Consider the following 23,780-nt stretch of genomic DNA (forward strand, 5'->3'; position numbering starts at 1 on the left):
CTCACACCAGTCAGAATGGCCATCATCAAAAAGTCTACAAACAATAAATGCTGGAGAGGGTGTGGAGAAAAGGGAACACTCTTGCACTGTTGGTGGGAATGTAAATTGATACAGCCACTATGGAGAACAGTACGGAGGTTCCTTAAAAAACTAAAAATAGAATTACCTGCAATGACCCAGCAATCCCACTACTGGGCATATACCCTGAGAAAACCATAATTCAAAAAGACACATGCACCCCTATGTTCACAGTAGCACTATTTACAATAGCCAGGACATGGAAACAACCTAAATGTCCATCAACAGATAAACGGATAAAGAAGATGTGGTATATATGCACAATGGAATATTATTCAGCCATAAAAAGGAATGAAATTGGGTCATTTGTAGAGATGTGGATGGACCTAGAGTCTGTCATACAGAGTGAAGTAAGTCAGAAAGAGAAAAACATATATCGTATATTAACGCATACATGGGGAATCTGAAAAAATTAGTATAGACGGTCTTATTTACAAAACAGAAATAGACACACAGACATAGAGAACAAATGTATGGATACCAAGGGGGAAAGGGGGGGATGAATTGGGAGACTGGGATTGACAGATATACACTATTGATACTATGTATAAAATAAATAACTAATGAGAACCTACTGTATAGCACAGGGAACTCTACTCAGTGCTCTGTGGTGACCTAAATGAAAAGGAAATCCAAAAAAGAGGGGATATACGTACACGTATAGCTGATTCACTTTGCTGTACGGTATAAACTAACACAATATTGTAAAGCAACTATACTCCAATTAAAAAATAAAATAAATTTAAATATATATATAACATAAGAGGCATTTCAAATGTAGTATGTCCTAAACTGAATTCTTAATCTTTATACCCAGAAACTGTCCCTCTGCCAGCCTTCATTATTGCTAAAAATGTCACCATCATTGACCCAGTTTCTTGAGCCAAAAACCTTGGATCATCCTTGTGTCTACTCTCTCTCATTGCTAACTCACTATTGGTATTTACGAACGCCCTTGTTACACCAACATCTATAAGATGAGACGTGGTATTGAAGGCTGACATGCTTCTTCTGCACATACAGCTTTTGCCAAATAATTTTTATAGAATGAAAAATGGGTGACTACTGTAATAGTGAGAACTAAACAGAGACTGAAGATAACTGTTCTCAAAATGTTTAAAGGTACCATGCTTCATTTGGGGTACTTTTATTATACATACCTCAAATACTGAAGAATCTGAGTGAGGGTTCCTCTGATAGTATCCAATAAACGTAGGTATAATAAGCCCATACATTTGCATGGGGCTAAACATGCATCAGCCCTATTCTTATGGTTAATGACAATATTTTATGTTCACATTGTAGTTTATAATGGCTCTTGTGCCCATTACGTCATCTCTCCCGACCACAGCACCATGACAACTATTATTGCCATTTTACAGATGGAGATGCCGGCTAACTTGCCCAAGGCCACTTAGTTTGTCACTGCTGACATTCATCCCAGAATCTCAATCTCCCGATGCCTGGTACAGTGCACATTCTAGTAGAACTGTCTCTGGGCAATCCTTACCCTATGAAATCAGTTAGCAATCCCACATGTGTGTGTGTATTCACATTCACCACACATGTATGCACCTGTACACACAGGGGTGCACACACAAATACATCCACATACACCACACTGAGTTTCTTTACGGTCACCAAAGAATCAGGCTGTTTGAGGGAGTCCACATCTACCCTCCGATTCAGTGATCCGCCTGCCTGACTCCCGTAGACGAGGATACTTCAGGAGAACCCGGAAAGGAATCAACTGAGACCCCATTAATGCACGTTAAATTCGTCACTCTGCGCACGACAGCACCCCACAGTGGACTCGCTGACACCAACGATAGATGCCCCCTCCCGAGCCCCCTTGGTACACAGAAGAGACAGAGCTCAGGCCCAGGAGGGGCGGGGCGTTAACACCAGAGCTACGGGGCCAATATCCCGAGTGGCAGCCCAGCCTCAGGATGTACTTGGGTCCATTTTATTCATTTTAAAGCTACTGCCTTTAACAGAACAAATCACTTTTGATCTGCGCCTGCTCAGCATGTGAAGAGCAGGCTGAGAGAGCTTGCGCTATCTTCGTTAAATAACTACTACACCAAATAAACACTAGGCACACCACACAGCCTTTTAGAAACGAAAAATAAATCATCACCCAAAAGCTTCTTTTACAAACCCACAAATCATGGGAAATATAAACGCTATCCTTTCTTTCCCCATGTTTTAATAAATACTCCCCCCTCCTCTTTTTGCAGACTCACTCAATTACAATATCACTATCGGTTCACATTACAGGTCAGAGATATGGGGCTTAATGTATGTAGAGCCAGTTCTCCACTCCTAATAACCTGTCATTCCGGGGATTTGAATGTCAGAATACAGCCTGCCGCAGTAATGCTGGTCGGCAGCCCGGTGATGAAAACTTTGGACAAATCATGAACAACATTCCAGATCCACATCACTGGAAGGTTACCAGGGAGAGCCTTTCATTCTGCTTCGACCCCTTGATCTGACAAGTGACACCTACAAAATGAACAGCTCTCCAACTTAAATTGTTTAACTGTAGCCTGATCAGTTTTATTATCTTGCTAATCCGGATATCAGCCGTTTCATCAGAATGGAAGATATGCATATCATGAATTATTTTGACACAGGGACCTTTTAATTTTTGCCAGCAATATTTCACTGCCCCAATCAGGGCCTGCAGTCACTGACGCCCTTTGCCTCCTGGGATGTCAGAGGACAGCACACTCCTGACAGCACCAAATCATCCGGGAGCTGTAACGAGCCATTGCTGCAATTATTATTAGCTCCTGTACCCATGCATTTCATTACTGCGCAGGCAGCCGGGGCCTTGGGGTTCAGCGGAGGCTTCTTCAGGAATCTCTGCCATTTTATGGGCTTGCCAAGCTCCAGGGTCTAATTTCCTTTTTCCTTCCCCTCAGTAGACCAGGCAAGGTGAATTTCTAATACAAACAAAACACTAGGCAGGCACTGCAGGAAGAGCAGGCTCAGTACAGGACATTAAGCAGCGGTAGGGCAGCCTGAATGGCCTACTTGAAGTTTGTGAAAGCAGTGGTTACTCAGCAATACGGTTGGCTACAGAGAGTAATAAAAAACAGTTTATCCTGGAAAAGAATGCTCCTTTCTAAATTGCAAAGTGCTGTGAATGCTTCCTCCCTTCTCACTAGATATTGTTTCTTAATTTCTCTCTCCCCTGCTAACCATTTTCTTCCTTGGAATTTGCATCCTAAGAGGACGCAGCCCCACTCCGAGCCTGGACCACGTGGTCTGCGTTCCTTACCCTGTGCTCTGTCTGGCCTTGTGCCATGAACACACCGGAAACGCACTGCCGTCCTCATCTTCACTCTGATGCTGTAGTAGGTCGTGTCGCTCACCACACTCAGGGTACCTTCTTAACATGGAGCCGAGGGAGAAAGAAAGGTTTTTCTACTCTCACAAACAACTGATCCGTATTTACTTTGGAGGCACTGTGAATCATGTAATTTATTATGTTTCCTACCTTGAGATGGCCCCTAGAAGCCTCAAAACTAAATCTGATGTTCTCAAAAAATTAAACACGGGGCTTCCCTGGTGGCGCAGTGGTTGAGAGTCTGCCTGCTGATGCAGGGGACACGGGTTCGTGCCCCGGTCAGGGAAGACCCCACATGCCGCAGAGCGGCTGGGCCCGTGAGTCATGGCCGCTGAGCCTGCGCGTCCGGAGCCTGTGCTCCGCAACCGGCGAGGCCACAACAGTGAGAGGCCCGCATACCGCAAAAAAAAAAAAAAAAAAAAAAAATTAAACATAGAACTACCATATGATCCAGCAATCTCATTTCTGGGTATGCACCCAAGAGAATGGAAAGCAGGGATTCAAACAGATACTTGTACACCCATGTTCATAGCATCACTATTCACGACAGCCAAGAGGCAGAAGCAATCCAAGTGTTCACTGACAGATGAATAGGTAAACAAACTGTGGTCTATACATATAATGGAATATTAGCCTTAAAAAGGAAGGGAATCCTGATACACACTGCAACGTGGATGAAAAGTGAAGACATCATGCTAAGTGAAATAAGCCAGTCCAAGTAAGACATGAATACTTTATGATTCCACTTTTCTGAGGTATCTGAAATAGTCAAGATTTACAGAGATAGAAAGCAGTTACCAAGGACTGGGGAGATGGGGAAATGAGGAGTTATTGTTTAATGGACACAGAGTTTCCATTTGGGATGATGAAAAAGTTCTGGAGATGGATGGTATGATGGTTACACAGTAATGTAAATGCACTTAGTGCCACTGAACTATACACTTAAAAACAGTTAAAATGAGGGAATTCCCTGGTAGTCCAGTGGTTAGGACTCAGCACCTTCACTGCCGAGAGTGTGGGTTCGATCCCTGGTCAGGGAACTAAGATCCCACAAGTCACAATGCGGCCAAAAAAAAAAAAAATAGTTAAAATGGTAAATTTTATGTTGTGTATATTTTGCCACAATAAAAATCTAAATTTGCAGCCAGTCTCTAGCAAATGTAAAGGATCTCAATGCATGTATATTGTATACTTACCTCATTACTGTCTTCATTTATTCTTCCTACCCTTCCATCAGCTTTGCTTTATTTTCCTCACTGACTTTTTAGAAATATTATTCTATTGTTGTGTGTTAGTTTTTGTACTACAATGACTTATATCTTTTTTTTTTTTTTTGGCAGAACAAAGAAGGAGTTTCTTACTAAAATATACTCATTCTGGCAAGACAAAGCTAAAGCTGTTGGTTATTGTATGGCAGGGAGAGAGTTAAGTGAGAAATACGTTTTTCTGAAGTCCATTAGTGACAGTGAGATGAGGCAGGAATCTCTGAGAGGCAAGGCTGCCTTCTCACTCCTTGAGTCGGGGGAAACCACTGTCACCTCAGTGCAGTCCAGTGACTGTCCAGAGCTCTCCTGGACCCTTTCCCCCAGCCTTCTACTTACTTACATCATCATCTCTCTCTCCCACACCCAGCCTCCCATGGGTGTCCTCCCTGTGAACTCTCACAGAGCCCCAGGCTCAAAAGGACACTTGGTTTCGTGCCCTACTGTCGAATATTGAATTTCTAAATAACTTTTAAACAAGGAGACCCAAAATCTTCATGCTGTACCTCACAAACTGTGCAGACTCACAAATTATATAGTTGGTCTCGGGACTTCCCTGGCGGTCCAGTGGTTAAGACTCCACACTCCCAATGCAGGGGGCACAAGTTCGAGCCCTGGTTGGGGAATTAAGATCCCGTGTGCCTCATGGTGCAGCCAAAATACAAAAAACAAACCAAAACAAACAAACAAACAAAACACTAAAATATGTAGTTGGTCTTGCCCCCCCTCCCCGAGACAGTGAGCATTGTACAGGAAAAGAGTGTCTTTTTTTTTTTGGCTGCATCACCAGTCACAACCCCAGTGCCTGATAGGCAATTGCATAGGACACAGTCAATAAATATGTTGTACAAATGTTGATGGAAACTATAGAAGCCCTTTATTTCATAGAACTAAATACTCCTTCCTCGAAATCAATATATCAAACCCATGCCGGAAAAAGCCTGCAAAAGCACCAACGGCATTCTTCATGAGGGGAAGGAAGGGTCATGAATGTGACCAAGAATGAAGAGGACACCATGTCCCTTGCTCTTTCCTAGGCTGGAATCCACACACAGAAATCAACTTTGATGTGAGGAATGTGATGTATCCACAGCCCGAGTGGTCATAGCTCAGCCACTTCAAGAGAGAACCATGCATGGATTCATCCCAGGCACATCATCGTTGACACTATTTTTTAAATTCTCCAGAGATGTGACTTTCCCAAATTCCCTAGGTAACAAGGCCTATCCATTTCATGATTCTTCGCACTTTCCCTGGGAAGTAAGGCTTTAAGAGCTCTCCACTGGACTAGACAGAAACTCAGAGACAGGGAGTAGAGCTGGAAGAAACTCATGAGAAGAAGCAGAAAGCTAAGGAAGGCAGACAGAAATGCAGACAGTCAGAAAGAGAAAAACGATTATCGTGGACCAGAGCTTACAAGCTCCCTTCCAGTCCAAGGCCTTTACGATATCAAACTTCCAGAGAAGGTCATCCAGAAGTTTTCTGGGGTGGGGAGGGGGTCCCAGATCATTTCTTCCATTTCCCAAAGCCTAACAAAATTTTAAGAAATTTCAACAGAAGACTCGTATTTTGGGGTCTTGGGAATTTTTCATTTAATTTCTACTTACCCTGGAAGATCAGGGGCCAGGGTAAATCAAAGATGTTAATTTGAGGCAGGAAAAGGGAAAATTAGAAAATTGGGTGTGGAGGGTGAGGACACGATTCGAGAGGAGATGGCGCCCAGGGCAGCATTTTCTAATTTGCAGACTTTCACTAAGCCGTCCCCCACCCACATGCTCACTCTGTTCCTAACAGCATCTTCATCAATTAACATGCTATGAGACTGGCAGACTCCAAGATCAACAGTACCATCCACATATTCACTATTCCACTGGCAAGGCGAACAATTCCAAATATTAAAAGTAAAGTGACACATTCTGCCATGCCTTTTGTATACAGACAGCTGAAGCTGCGTGAAAGTTTGGCACCAAAAGGCCAAGTACCATATTTTCAGCCACCCACACGCCAAACCCCATAATAACTACAGACTCTACATGTGAAATTTTCAGACATTTGCAGCAAAGGAAAACTAATAGTCATGTTTCTTCGTGTGCTTCCTTTCCCAACAGGGCAGTTTCTCAACTTTAAAACCTCATCAATGTAAGCTAAAGAGAACAAAGGGTGCTGCAGAGATATTTTCACCAGATGTCAAATGGTGCTTATTTATTTAAACAGAAAACCCCACTTTGTACATTTTGGTTCATTTAGTGGTATGTGCTCTGTAACACGTATTTTTTATGAGTAGAAAGCTGCCACCAGTGCACTTAAGTTACAATAGGGCTTCAGGAAAGTCTGTTGACTGAGACTAAATATTGCTCTTTTTGCTTTTGGTTGCAATGTAAATTCCATTCCCATCCTCCCTCTATAACAGGAGAAAAACACTGTCACTAAAGTCATACCAGGACTAATACTTAGTCCTTCTTCTGTGGTCATGTCTAGAAGCAAAGATGTTCAGTTCACTGAGCTTTTTAAGGTGCAATGTGTGTAATATAAGCTACAAGGTAATTGATTTTCTCAAAGATAACAACAGAAAACTTATTACAGTCAGCCCTCCCTATCCGCGGAAAGGACTGTAGACTGTATTTTATTATCTGACTGTAATTCCCTCCTGCATGAATATTTGGGCTCCTGTAGCCTGAACGGGCCATAAGAACCTAAAGTCTGAGAGTTTATGTGTGTCCAGTCAGTGAGGATAATAAAATGGTTAGTGCAACAGTCCTCTGAGCCTCTGCAAATAAGGAAAATGTTACGTAGTTCTATACAATAAAGGTCTGGATGGCCCTCATTCTGCCCGATAGAAAATGCAATTTTAGATCAGACCTCTGACAAGAAGTGTCTCACCCATCAAAGATGAGGTGTTTGAGGTACCCTGGACAGAGATCTCAACTTGTGCACAATAGGCAACTATATGAGACATGTATTCCCAGATTACCAAGTCATCAAGCCACATTTGACAGAGCAGAGTGCAGACTGCCAACCCCCTTAAAAACACAATGGATCAAGATTGTTTATAAGAAGAACTTTCAACAAATACAAAAAAGGATCTGGGCATTTTCCGGTAGTTTAAGGCTCCTGATATAAGAAGCAACCTCCCAGCACAGAACAGCCTGAAGCATAATTGAGGGGGAGAATTTAGGAAAGGGTCAACAACACTTGGACAACGAAAGAGGAGCCCTGGCTGAGCTTATACAGACTATTCACTAGTTATATTTGCTGAAGGATTTTCACCAGTTCCTTGATGAGAAGAAATTGGTAGATTAGACCAGCAGCACTGTACACCATCTATAATATAGTGTACATAATTTTATTTAATATAATTTTTCAGCAAAGTGTCACAGTTCTCATCCCCAACTATGCTTTATTCATATGTAACTGCTCTTTTTCAAACCCAATAATTCATTCAAGTTTATGTTATACTTAGAAAACTAGATTAAAAGGGGTCAAAATATTGTTGTAGTGAAGATTTAGATGTCTTTATTTATCAGATCTCCATAAGTGGAGAATCACAGATATCCACTGAAGCAGCATCTCTTACAGAATATGCTAACTTCCATTTCTAATCAATTTGGTGGCTCATGTTTCCTGGGAAAACGCACCACTACAAAACATCTGGAAATACGGATCATTTTTCTTACTTATTTTAAAGGAATATCTAAGCTCACAAAAGAAGAAAAACCTCTTGGGGCCAAAAATAAAGAGGAAATTGAAAACCAGAGTGGTAAGATATCTCTGAGCTTTTCACTGCACTGAGAACACCATGAATGCATGAGAGTACCAATTTCTCCACATCCTTGTCAACATTTGTTATTCTCTCTCTTGTTTTAGCAACCCTAGTGGGTGTGAAGTGATATCTGTGGTTTTGGTTATCTTTTCTCTAATGACTTAATGATCTGAAGCATTTTTTCATGTGCCTAATAGACATCTGTATATCTCCTGGGGAGAAATGTCTACTCAAATCATTTGCTCATTTTTTTATTTTTTAATTAATTTTTATTGGAGTATAGTTGATTTACAATGTTGTGTTAGTTTCTGCTGTAAAGCAAAGTGAATCAGATATACATATACATATCCACTCTTTCTTAGATTCTTTTCCCATATAGGTCATTACAGAGTACTGAGTAGAGTTCCCTGTGATATACAGTAGGTCCTTATTAGTTATCTATTTTATATATAGTAGTGTGTATATGCCAGTCCCAATCTCCCAGTTTATCCCTCCCCCCCACTTCCACCTTGGTAACCGTAAGTTTGTTTTCTACATTTGTGACTCTATTTCTGTCTCATAAATAAGTTCATTTGTACCATTTTTTTAGATTCCACATATAAACGATATCATATGATATTTATCTTTGTCTGACTTAACTTCACTCAGTATGACAATCTACAGGTCCATCCATGTCACTGCAAATGGCATTATTATGTCCCTTTTTATGGCTGAGTAGTATTCCATTGTATATATGTACCACATCTTCTTTATCCATTCATCTGTTGATGGACATTTAGGTTGCTTCCATGTCCTGGCTATTGTAAATAGTGCTGCAAATTGAGTTATTTGTCTTTTTGTTGTTCATTTGTAAGAGTTCTTTATACATTCTGAACACAAGTCCCTTAATAAATGTATTATTTGCAAATATTTTCTTCCATTTTGTGGATTATCTTTTCACTTCTTTATAGTGTCTGTTGAGGCACAAAAGTTTTTTAGTTTTTTGTTTTTTTACTTTTTAAATAGATTTTATTATTTGAAGCAATTTTAGGTTCACAGAAACTGAGTGGCCCCCACTCATGCGTGGCCTCCTCCATTATCTACTTCCCCTCACCAAAGTGGTACATTTGTTACAATTGATGGACCCACAATGACACCACTATCAGCCAAAACCCATAGTTTATATTACAGTTCACTCTTTGGATTGTACATTCTATTGGTTTGGACAAATGTATAATGACATGTATCCACCATTATAGTATCATACAGAGTAGCTTCACTGCCCTAAAAATCCTCTGTGCTCTGCCTATTCATCTATTCTCCCTGCTAAATCCTGACAACCACTGATCTTTTTATTGTCTTTATTGCCTGTTCCAGAATGCCATAATGTTTGAATCATACCATATGTGGCCTTTTCAGATTGGTTTCTTTGACTTAGTAATAAGTATTTACTTTTCCTCCATGTCTTTTCATGGCTTGCTGGTGCATTACTTTTTAGTGCTGAACAATTGCCTACTGGTCTGGATGTACTACAGTTTATTTGTCCATTCACCTAATGAAAGGCATCTTGGTTGCTTTCAAATTTTGACAATTATGAATATAGCTGCTACAAACATCCATGTTCAGGTTTTTCTGTGTACGTAAGTTTTCAACTCCTTCGAGTAATTACCAAGGAGCACGATTGCTAGATAGCATAGTAAGAGTATGTTAGTTTTGTAAAACACCACCAAACCATCTTCCAAACTGGCTGTACCACTTTGCATACCCACGAGCAAAGAGAGAGTTCCTGTGGCTCCACATCCTCACGAGCATCTGGTGGTGTCCGTGTTCTGGATTTTGGGCATTTTAATAGGTATGTAGTGATATTTCATTGTTGTGTTAATTTGCATCTTCCTGATGACACGTCAGGTAGAGCATTTTTTCATATGTTTATTTTTCATCTGTATATCTTCTTTGGGGAGGTTTCTATTAAGGTCTTTGACTAATTTTTTTTAATTAGGTTGCTTGTTTTCTTATTGTTGAGTTTAAGGAGTTCTTGTTATATTTTGGTTTTTTTGGTTTTTTATTTTTATTTATTTTCCTTATTTTTTTATTTTTTTATTTTTTTGGCTGCATCAGGTCTTAGTTGCAGCACATGGGATCTTTGTTGAGGCATACAGGATCTTTTCTTTCGTTACGGTGCGGTCTCTTCATTGCAACGCTCAGGCTTCTCTCTAGTTGTGGTGTGCAGGTTTTCTCTCTCTAGTTGTGGCACACAGGCTCCAGAGCGTGTGGGCTCTGTAGTTTGCAGCACACAGGCTCTCTAGTTGAGGCGCACGAGCTCAATAGTTGTGGCACGCAGGCTTAGTTGCCCCGCAGCATGTGGGATCTTAGTTCCCCAAACAGGGATCAAACCCATGTGCCCTGCATTGGAAGGCAGATTCTTTACCAGTGGACCACCAGGGAAGTCCTTAAAGTTCTTGGTATAGTTTGGATAACAGTCTTTTATCAGATGTATCTTTTGTCCGTATTTTCTCCCTCCCAGTCTGTGTCATTCTCTTAACATTGTCTTTTTTTTTTTGGCTGTGTTGTGTCTTCACTGCTGCATGTGGGCTTTCTCTAGTTGCATCAAGCAGGGTCTACTCTTTGTTGTGGTGCGAGGGCTTCTCACTGCAGTGGTTTCTCTTGTTGCGGAGCATGGAATCTAGGTGCATGGGCTTCAGTAGTTGCAGCACTTGGGCTCAGTAGTTGCAGTGCATGGGCTCTAGGGCACAGGCTCCAGTAGCTGTGGCGTGCGGGCTCAGTAGTTGTGGCTCGTGGGCTCTAGAGCACAGGCTCAGTAGTTGTGGCACACGGGCTTAGACAGGCTCAGAGTTGTGGCACACGGGCTTAGGTGCTCCATGGCATGTGGGATCTTCCCAGACTAGGGGTTGAACCCATGTCCCCTGCATCAGCAGGTGGATTCTTAACCACGGCACCACCAGGGAAGTCCCTCTTAACACTGTCTTTTGCAAAGCAGAAGTCTTTAATTTTAATGAAGTCTAAATTATCAATTCTTTCTTTCATGGATTGTGCCTTTGATATTGTATCTAAAAAGTCATCACCATACTCATGGTCATCTAGGCTCCCTCCTCTGTTATCCTCAAGTAGTTTTATGGTTTTGCACTTTACATTTAGTTCTATGATCCATTTTGAGTTAATTTTTGCAAATAATGTAAAGTCTGTGCCTAGATTTTTCTTTATGTGAATGTCCAGTTGTCCTAGCGGTGTTTATTGACAAGACTATCTTTGTTCCATTGTATTGCCTTTGCTCTTTTGTTAAAGATCAGTTGACTATATTTATATGGATTTATTTCTGGGATGTCTACTCTGTTCCACTGATTTGTCTATTCTTTCATTGATATCACAGTGTCTTTATTACTGTAGCTTCATGGTAAGTCTTGAAGTCAGGATATGTTAGTCCTCCAACTTTGTTCTTTTCCTTCAATATTCTATATTAGCTATTCTGGGTCTTCTGTCTCTCCATATAAACTTTAGAGTCAGCTTGTTGATAACCACAAAATAACTCACTGGTATTTTCACTGGCATTGTATTGAATCTATAGATCAAGACTGGAAGAACTGACAATTGATAATATTGAGCCTTCCTATCCATGAACATGGGCTATCTCGCCATTTGTTTAGTTCTTCCTTGACATCTTTCATCAGAATTTTGTAATTTTCCTCATATAGATCATGTACATATTTTATTAGACATCCTAAGTATTTCATTTTGGGGGGTTAGTAATGTAATTTTTTTTCATTTCAAATTTAACTTTTTAATTGTTGGTATATAGAAAAATAATTGACTTGTATATTAACCTTGTATTCTGCAATCTTGCTGCAATCACTTATTAGTTCCAGAAGGTGTTTTTTGGTGATTCTTTCAGATTTTCTATATAGACAATCATGTCATCTGCAAAGCAAGCCAGTTCTATTTCTTCCTTACTAGTCTGTATACCTTTTATTTCCTTTCCTTGCCTTACTGCATTAGCTGGACTTCCAGTATGATGCTGAAAAGCAATAGTTAGAGGGTTCACTCTTGCTTTGCACCTGATCTTAGTGGGATACGTTCAAGCTTTTCATCATTACATACGATGATAGCTGTAGGGGTTTTTCAGATATCCTTTATCAAATTGAGGAAGTTTCCCTCCATTCCTGGTTTACTGAGACTTTTTATAGTGAATGGGTATTGGAATTTTCAAATGATCTTTCTACATCTATGAATATAATGTTGTTTTTCTTCTTTAGCCTGTGATGTGATGATTACTTTAACTGATTTTCTAATATCTAGCCAGCCTTGTATACTTGGGATAAATCCCACTTGGTAGTTTTCAATTTTTTATGAAATCTAATTTATATTTTTTCTTTTGCTACATGTGCTTTTCAAGGCATATCTAAGAAACCGTTGCCTAATCCAAGATCACTAATATTTACACCTATACTTTCTTCTAAGAGCTTTATAGTTTTACGTCTTACATTTAAGTCTGTGATTCATTTTGAGTTTAAAAATGGGTGTGGTGTGAGGCAAGGGTCTGGTAATCTTTTCACTCTTATCCTCACACATAAAATACATTCACTGCCTCCCCAAGAGGGACAAGACTTAGTCCTATTTGATCACTATATTCATTTCTGACTTTAAGGTGGCATGCAGTCCTCTCAATCAGATGTTGATGTGGCTCATCAAGGCTTGGTGACCTATGAACTAAGAACGTAAGTCACCTACTCTTCTAATATGCAAAATACAGCAGTGGAGTTGGATCAGGAAAACTACAGTAAAAAATCCATTTAGAAATAGAATAAGAGACATCCAGAAATTACTGATCTTGAAATCCTGCAGGAGAATCCATATAAAAGTTCTATATCCAGGGAGTTTGTGGGGAGATGGAAGCACCCTGATTCGACTCTTTTCTATGCTCTCAAAGGAACTGCCTTGGGAATGTTCCCCTTGATCTCTGAGTTCCTCCTTCTGAAAGGTGCTTCCATGACCATTGTTCTTCATAGCCATACTTGATGTGGGCATTGGGAAATATCCCCTACTTGGAGGTTAAAGAGCTTTCACAACAATAAGTAAGACTTCTATGGAGAAAATCATAAACCTTTATCAAAAGGTATTTTAAAAGAGCTAAATAAGTGGAGAAATATGCCATCTTCAAAGGCTGAAAAACCTTAATATCATGTAGATGTCAAATCTTCCTTAATTGCCTAAATTGATATATAGAGTCAACACAATTCCAGTCAAAAATCTCAGCATGTTCTTGTGTGCATGTGCGTAACTGAAATTTGATAAGGCAAGTGTAAAATTTATACAAAAGATGAAGGGGCCAAAAACTCCTGAAAAAGAATAATAAGGGAGGAGGATTTACCTTACCAGATATCAAAACTTATCAACAGAATAGAATACAGAGCCTGGAAGGAAATCTACACATATATGGTTTATAGCTGGCTGTGCAAATCAGTGGGGAATGGATTTTCAATACATGGTGCTGAAATAACTGGTTATCCATTCTGGAGGGGGAAAAGGTAAATCTCTACCTTATACCTTACCAAAAAGAAGGAAAGAAGCTGGGGGTAGATTTTAGGTGGACTAGAAATTCAAATATAAAAGACAAAATGACAAAACTGTTTGGAAACAACATAGGAGACTATTACTTTGAGATACGGAATGTTTTCTTAAGATACATAAAGCATGATACATAAATTTTAAAAGATTTATAAATTCAACTGCACTAAATTTAGATGCTTCTGCATTCTTTAAGTACAAAACAAAGTGAGGATTTGTGTGCAGAACATATTTTAAGACTCCTAAAAATCAGTAAGTAAAAGCCAAACAATCCAATAGAAAAATCAGTAAAAGACTTGAAGAAGCACATCACTACAGTAACCTGAATGGCCAATAAACATAGGAAAAGATGCTCAGACTCTTTAGATATGGACTGAATACAAATTGAAACCACAATGAAATACCATTTTACATTCACCAGACTGGGAAAAGTTTAAAAGCCTGACGATATCAGGTTAATAAGGATATGGGGGTTGAGTTAGTACCACTGCTATAAAAAGTAATTTGACATTATCTGGGCCTTCCCTGGTGGCCCAGTGGTTAAGAATCCACCTGCCAGTGCAGCGGACATGGGTTCGAGACCTGGTCCAGGAAGATCCCACATGCCACGGAGCAACTAAACCTGTGCGCCACAACTACTGAGCCTACACTCTAGAGCCCGCAAGCCACAACTACTGAAGCCCGCGTGCCTAGAGCCAACGCTCAACAAGAGAAGCCAACACGGTGAGAAGCCTGCGCACCGCAACAGAGTAGCCCCTGCTCGCTGCTACCAAAGCCCGCGCGCAGCAACAAAGATCCAACATGGCCAAAAATAAAATAAATAAAAATTAAAAACAAAAATACTTTATTAAAAAAAACAATGAAATGTTAATCAGAAAATTCAGGACAATGGAAACCTCTGGGTAGAGACATGCAGATTTCAAGGTGAAGTTCCTTTGGGGAGTCTGGGGCTGGGGTGTATATATCTTCCCTACCTTTTCATATATATATATATATATATATATATATATATATATATATATACACACACACACACACATATATACACATATATATACACACACAACCCAGCACCCCCCAGATTCCTTGTAAGATAAAACATTAATAATTCATCAGCTTCATTATTTAAAATGTTTTATGATTTTTATCAGAATATATCTTCATGTGAATTTCTCAAGACTGACTTTGCCAAAACACTGTGAATCTTCTGGCTTCTCAGTTTTAGATCGTTTTTTAAAATGTAAGGAGGCAGGGAATAGTAGCAGACTCATCCATAATGAGCTACTGCAAATTGTGCTCTTGATAATATTCCTTCCTTATATCCTTTGCCTCAAACATTTTACACTTAAACACCTTGTACAGTTACATTTTACAGCTTCCAAATGAAGGTTAATGGCAGTTATGGAGAGATTAAACCTAGAAAGACTTTGGTTAGACCTAACAATGAGTTTGGATGTGAGAAAGGAACTGACGGCCTTTCTTTGATAATCTGTCAAGAAGAATATTGGAAAGAGACTAATAATGATGAATGGCATGAAACCATCTCCTGCTCTAAGTCAGAGCCCCATTCACATGCCACAGTCTAAGGATGGGTCTGGTGTTAGAGGTCAGACAAAATTCCTCTATAGATTATTCTCTTCCAGAATTTTCCATGATGAAATCATCATCTTGCCCATTGGTGTATCAAGTACTCATAGCATAATGGCCAAAACCACTCTGAGCTTTCCAATGGATAACTTCAAGAGAGGCAGCCCAGTGTGGTGGAAGTGCATGGGCTCTGTGGCAGCCCAGCGGTAGCATCCCACTCCTCCACTCACCATCTGTGTGTCCTTGGAAAACTGGTACAATACCTCCTTGCTTTAGTTTTCCAATTTCAAGATAAGAGAGATTATCACAGAGTTGTTCTGAGGGTTAAAGGACTCAATATATTAAGCACCTAGTACATAGCAGGTGCTTCAGAAAAGTCAGTTGCCTTCCCCAGCCATTCTCTTCACATTGGCAAATGAAATCCTATACTGTCAATGTTCTGAACATCTGTTTTAGGGGGTTTTCTGGTTGCACCAGGTCTTAGATGCAGCAGGAAGGCTTCTCAGTTGTGGCTTGTGGGTTCCTTAGCTGCAGCTTGCTGGATCCTTACTTGTGACACACGAACTCTTACTTGCGGCACGCATGTGGGATCTAGTTCCCTGACCAGGGATCGAACCTATGTCCCCTGCACTGGAAGGTGGATTCTTAACCACTGTACCACCAGGGAAGTCCCTTAACATCTGTTTAGAACCAGCCAAAAGCTAGAATTTGAGATTATTGAAGAAGGATCATTAACAGAGCATGGGCCCTTAAATTCCTATTCTTACTGCCTATGATTATTATATTTCTTCAAAAATTCTTTATGAGCACTTAGAGCAATTTTCTGTTGAATGAGCTTTATACTACAAGCAACCTTACATTTACCTTAAAATTCTAATGGAAAGCTAGAAATAAAGCCAAAGCATGATTGATATAATAAATAAACTAATGATAAAACAAAACCACTAAAAACAAATATGAAACCCCAGAGGTTAAGGGAATTCATTTGATTTTACTACACGTTTAAAAACCATTTAAAAGATGTTTAGATTACTTTTTAATTTTGCATTGTTACATATAGATAATACTTTGACAATCTGGAAAACAAAAAACTATCTGCTTTTTTAAAAATTTTGTGTTGCTAAATATAGATAATATTTTGACAATCTGGAAAACAAAGAACTATTTTAAACCTGGTTTCAAGAGGCTTTATCATAATCAGCTGGTGTTTATAAGTGTCTCCTCAGAGCAAGGCTTTGCATTTTCCTTTGCAGAATATTAAATAACATGAAAATACTGATTCTTGCCCTCTAAGGGTTTACATTCTAGGATATTTCATTCATTTGGGAGAAAATAATTCTTTCATTTTGAAAACAGTAGGCATATGGTTTAATCCATTGGGTTTAGCTTCAAACAAAACAAATAAAAACATTTTTTGAGGTGCAGAAAAACTAAATGAAACAGATAAAAGCATGTCGAGAGTTTTACATATAATTTGGTTCTATGGAAACATTCAAAATTGAGTTAAATATGTATAATATTAACACATTTATTCTAAGTCATCAAGTTAACATTCTTCTCCAGTTTCTGAGAGTCCACTGAATTCAACAAGTATTTTTCCAATACCTACAATGCGCCTGGTCATTTTGCATAAATTCTATCATCACTGGTTCACTTGATATTTGTTGAACACCTACTATGTGCCAGATACAATTTTAAGTCCTGGAGACAAGAAGTTTGAACAATACAAACTTCCTACCTGTTCGTTCAATATCAGTGGTATTGAATGGTTTTCTAAATCTGAAATGTGTTTTGTCTGACACTTTCACTTTTAGATGAAAAATACTGAGGCAATATCAAAATGTGTGTTATATGCATAGGAAAGCCGTGCACTACAGATGGAGATCAACACTGTGACAAAAATTCCACTCAGAACTTTGGTTCCTAAACACAAATAAATTTCACACAAGTTAGAATTCGGGGTTAATTGATATTTACTACATATATACAATACTTAGGGAAACTTCTACCTGTGCAATAAAATAATAACAAGAAATGCCCTTGGAAATAATTATTTATTTATAATATATATTATATAATATAAATATAAATTATTTATTTATAATTATTTCTTATATATAGGAAACATATAATATAATTATTTCTTATATATAAGAAAGGGTGTTTCTAGGTGAGATTAGCACTTTAATTGGTAGACTGAGTTAAGCAGATTGCCCTTCCCAATGTGGATGAGCATATCCAATCCATTAAGAGACTGAATAGAACAAAAAAATTACTACCATGACCTGCTGAAGGCTCAGATGACGGTTAACATTTTTTAACAATAAAGTATTTTCAATTAAGGTAAGTACTTTGGGGTTTTTTAGACACGATGCTATTGTACACTAAGTAGACTACCGTATAGTATAAACATAACATTTATATGCACTGGGAAACCAAAAAATTCATATGGCTTGCTTTATTGCGATATTGACTTTATTGTGGTGGTCTAGAACTGAACCTGCAGTATCTCTGAGGTCTGCCTGTAGATAGATTGATAGATAGGTAGATAGATAGGCAGATATAGAGATATATATTATCAGTTCTGTTTCTCAGACCCCTAATACAACAGCCTGAAAGTCTCTGCATAATCAGCTCCTGCTTGCCTCGTGAGCATGACTACACACAAATCACCTTCTGCTCCTGGGACTCAGACACACTGACCTTCTTTCTGATCCCCAGACTCTTCCAAAGGCCCAGTCAAAACCGCAATGAGACAACACCTCACACCTGTCAGATGGCTATCACCAAAAAGTCTACACACAGTAAATGTTGGCAAAGATGTGGGGAGAAGGCAGCCCTCATATAATGTTAGTGGGAATATAAATTGGTGCAGCCACTATGGAAAACAATATTGTGGTTTCTCAAAACAACTAAAAATAAAACTACCATATGAGCAGACAATACCACTCCCGGGCATATATTCAGGAAAAAAAAAATGAAAACACTAATTCAAAAATATACATGCACCCATGTTCACAGCAGCACTATTTATAACAGTGAAGACATGGCAGCAACCCAAATGCCCATCAACAGACAACTGGATAAAGATATGGTGTATATATATACAACGGAATACTACTCAGCCTATAAAAAGAATGAAATTCTGCCATTTGCAGCAATATGGATGTATCTAGAGAATATTATCTTAGTGAAATAAGTCAGACAAATAAAGACAAATATTGTCTATCACTTATACGTAGAATCTAAAATATAATACAAATGAATGTATATGCAAGACAGACTCACAAATATAGAAAACAAACTAGTGGTTACCAAAGGGGAGAGGGAGAGGAAAATTAGGGTTATGGGACTAAGAGATACAAACTACTACTATATATAAAATACATAAGTAACAAGGACACATTGAATAGCACAGAGAATTATAGCCATTATCTTGTAATAACTCTTAATGGAGTATAATCTGTAAAAGTACTGAATCACTTTGCTGCACACCTGAAACTAATACAACATTGTAAATCAACTATACTTCAATTAAAAAAAAAAAAAACTGTGCAAGGTTTTGAGTTTGCCAGTCCTTCGCCTCCTTTCTCTGCTCACCTCTTCCAGGTACTGAGCAGCCTGTCACCTGCAGGTTCAGTCCCATTGGGTTTTGAGCCAACCCTGTACACCGGTACAAAACTGGATTAGCCAGTGGACTAATCTTACTATATTTAGGCATGAGATGATAGCGCACTATTTGCAAAGGTTATTGAGTATCCAACAGGGATGAACCTAGAGAATACTGTACTTAGTGAAGTGAGTCAGAGAGACAAATATTATATGATGTCACTTATATGTGGAATCTAAATAATAATACAAATGAATCCGTGTACAAAACGGAAACAGACTCAAAGACATAGAAAACAAATTTATGGTTACCAAAGGGGATAGGGAGGTGGGGAGGGATAAGCTAGGTGTATGGGATTAAGAAATACAAACTACTATATATAAAATAGATAAACAACAAGGATTTATGGCACAGGGAACTATATTCAATACCTTGTAATAACCTATAGTGGAAAATAATCTGAACAATATATATATATATAAATGCATCACTTTCCTGTACACCTGAAACTAACACAATATTGTAAGTCAACTATACTTTAATTTTTTAAAAAAAGAATGCAAAGAGAAAGAAAAAAGAAAAAGATTATTGAGCACGCATCCCACACCTGTACCTTTGTAGCACTATATTATATACATCATAAGACATATGTAAGAGTACAATTTTTTTTTAATGAGACAAAAACAAATATAAATGGTCCTGCTGGTATTTCTCTTCTTTGTCCAATGAGTCACCGTGCACACTCCTTAGAATGAATGTTCCCAGCTTGGAGGCCTCTGGTGGAAGCCCTAGTTGCATGTTTCCCATCAGTGCACCTGTGCTTCTGTCTCCTTGATATGCCTTCAGGTGCCCTCTTCCTACCTGCCCACCAAAGGCAGGTGCCCTCTCCTGAACCCAACCCACTCATCTGGACTCCTAAAACCTTGATTTATTTTGTTTCCAATCCCCTTCTTCCTGGGAGCATAGACCCTGCTCTTAAACCTCAGCCACTGATCAGGAATTTGATCTTCAAACAAACAGAAAACATTTGCAGCCACAAAGGGACCACTCACCTGGCTCAGTCATTGGCTCTACCTGGAAACTCTTGCTGTTACATCACATCCTTCAAAGCACTTGGCTACTACATTGCTGCTCCTCAGGAAGAAAGACAGGAGCTGTTTAAATAAAGCAAGCATCCAGTGTGGCGCCTATCAACAATAGGTACTTTTCTTTCTCTGCTCCTGAGTCACATGATACACAAGCAGGGTTGTGTCTATCTGACAGACTACAGCAGCATAAATCTGAGTGTCTATTATAATACATGTCTAATATATCTTTGGTGTCAGTTGTATTGACTTTCTTATTAATCATTAGCATACTAATTAAATAAAAATTCATTTATTACCACATTTTAGATTAGATTGGCTTTTTCCCCCTTAATGCCATCTGGTGTGTCTTCTTTCAGTACAATCTCTTTTAAATATGCAATCTAAGGTTATAAAACTCTCTGAAGATATACTAACCAATACCACAGTTAAACGAATGCCTTCCAAGGACAAGAGGATTCCTTTGTTGAGCCTTCAGACATCAGTGATATGGGTCAGCTATGAGTCTGATATCAGTAATTAGAACAGACTGGAATGCCAAGCAACTCCAAAGTTACAGAATTCTCTAAAATCAGGAGTAAGGGGCTGAGACTTCTGGCCTTGGCTCCTTTTCTCCCTCTAAAATCCTGTTATTCTTGAAATTCTCAGAGCTGACTAAGTTAACCAATTACCAAAGGAGAAATGTTGCAATCAAGAAATAAAGAAAATTAAATAAAAGAAACAACTGCAAAACCATTCAAAAACCAAAAACAAAACACAAAGTATTCTAAACAAGATAACTTTCACTACATTGTCACAAAGGAACATTGGGAATGAAAATATAATGTTGAGAATAAAAATATGATCATTTTAACAATTAATTTATATCAGCTTAAACTTGGCCAGAAAAAGTGAAAATAAAACAGGAACATTTACTAACACTGCATCATTTCAACAAGGAATATATCATTATTAGAGAATATCAGTGGGGGTAAAACCACTTCCAGTCTGATTACTATATTTTTCAATTCTAGAGTTTCTCGCTCACTCTTTCAAATTTGCAATATCACTTTTTACTATTTTCAGTTTCCTAGTGAAATGTTTAAGACTGAGATTTATCTCCATAAGCATAATAAACACGGTTTATGTTACTCTGCCTCTGGTGATTACACTATCCAGATGTCCCATGGATCTGCTTCTGTGGTCTGTTGTTTATATTGGTTCCCATTCATGATTTCTTGTCTCCCTGTGTTATCTTTAGTAATGAACATCGTAGTTGAAAAACAAAAAAGTTTTAGTAATAATTTGAAGCTGAGGATGACCTTTGTCTTCCTCCAAAAGACTTCCACTTGCTTCTGCCAGGAGGTCAGTGGAACTGACAACCTAGGATACATCTGGTCACACTTCAGAGGCTGAAGTTTGGAGACCCCCAGACCACCTGAAGCCTGGCTGGAATCCATGCAAGAGATGGTTTATGTCTGTCCACTCTCACTCCTGGGATGCAGCCTTCTGGTGTCCCGTCCACAACCCGGATGTTCCCTGGGACTCCTCCCTCTTGGTATCACTAGACTCCAGTTTTGATCCCCCCCTGCACTGTGAGGCTATAGAAAGCACTGCTCAGCCTCTCAGCCACCTGTTCTGGGTTGGTAAATACTCCCCACAAAGCAAAGGTGATCCCAAACAAGATCATGTTTCTGGATTTCTGTCTTCTCCCAGGTCTTGGCAGCATAATATTTTACTCTCTTGTCAGTTCTTAGATGCTATTTGAAAGACTTTTAAATATTCTGTCAAGCTTTTTTAGTCAATGTCAACAGGAATACTGGCCCAAATTATCTAGTCCATCACACTAAAGGGGACAGAAGTCAAACCACAGTTAAAGTTTAAACACCTGCTGAAAGTATGTAATGAGTTTCATACAAATTTTAAGATAGATTTCATTCAATTATGTATTAAATATAATTAACCTCCATATAATAAATCATTTTACAAATGTTTATTGAGCATCTACTATGTGCCAGTCTCATTTTCAGTGCTTGGGATACATCAGTGAAGGAAACAAAGAACTTCCTAGCCCTTATGGTGCTTATATTCTAGTAAAAAGAGACAGATACCAAAAAATTAAATATATAAAAAGGTATAGGGCTTCCCTGGTGGTGCAGTGGTTGGGAGTCCGCCTGCCAATGCAGGGGACATGGGTTCGTGCCCCGGTCCGGGAAGATCCCACGTGCCGCGGAGCGGCTGGGCCCGTGAGCCATGGCCACTGAGCCTGCGTGTCCAGAGCCTGTGCTCCGCAACGGAAGAGGCCACAACAGTGAGAGGCCTGCATACCGCAAAAAAAAAAAAAAAAAGGTATATTATATGGTACATTATAAATTAATATATAATATTGGAAGATGATAGGTATTACAGAAAACAGTAGAGCTGGGTAGGGGATTTAGAGAGTTAGGACAGGAAGATGACATAATTTTCTACAAAGTGGCCTGAGCAGGCTTCACTGAAAAGATGAAATTTCAGCAAAGACTTGAAGTTGGTGAGGGAGTGACCCATGCATGCATCTGGGGGCAGAGAGAACAGCCAGTGGAAAGACTAAGCTAACCTAAGCTAAGACTGTGTCCATCCTGATCATGGAACATCAGAGAAGCCATATGGCTAAAGTGGAAGGGGAGGGACCTCCCTGCTGGCACAGAGGTTAAGAATCCACCTGCCAATGCAGGGGTCACAGGTTCCAGCCCTGGTCCGGGAAGATCCCACATGCCATGGAGCAACTAAGCCCATGTGTCACAACTACTGAGCCTGCTCTCTAGAGACTGTGAGCCACAACTACTGAGCCTATGAGCCACAACTACTGAGCCTGCAAACCACAACTACTGAAGCCCGTGAGCCTAGACCCGTGCTCCGCAACGAGAAGCCACCTCAATGAGAAGCCTGTGCACCGCAAAGAAGAGCAGCCCCCGCTTGCCTCAACTAGAGAAAGCCCACACGCAGTAATGAAGACCCAATGCAGCCAAAAATAAATAATTAATTTTAAAAATAATAATAAAGTGGAAGGGGGGAGGGCAGGAGGAGAAAGGATGAGTGAAGAGAGACAGTCAGGGTGGTGTGGGGTAGAGCAGGTCCTAAAAGGCCTTGGGGTCACTTCAGCTTTCACTCCAAGTGCAATAGGGAGCACTGCCCTGGGCAGGGAAGGGGCTTGGGCATTCTGGCTGGGGTGTTGAGGACAGACAGAAGGAAAACCAGGTGACCAGACAAGAGCTCAGTGCAGCAACACAGAAGAGAGATTCTGACAGATAAGATGTGGAGTGTGAGAAAAAAAAGAGGATGCAAGTATGTGTCTTCAAGATTTTTGGTCTGGGGACTTCCCTGACGGCCCAGTGTTAAGACTCTGGGCTTCCACTGCAGAGGGCACGGGTTTGATCCCTGGTCCGGGAACTAAGATCCTGCATGCAGCGCAGCGTGGTTAAAAATTAAAAAAAAAAAAAAAAAAAAAAAAAAAAAATTTTTT

This window comes from Lipotes vexillifer, unplaced genomic scaffold (genome assembly GCF_000442215.2).
Source record: "Lipotes vexillifer unplaced genomic scaffold, Lipotes_vexillifer_v1.1 scaffold815, whole genome shotgun sequence".
Taxonomy (NCBI): Eukaryota; Metazoa; Chordata; class Mammalia; order Artiodactyla; family Lipotidae; genus Lipotes; species Lipotes vexillifer.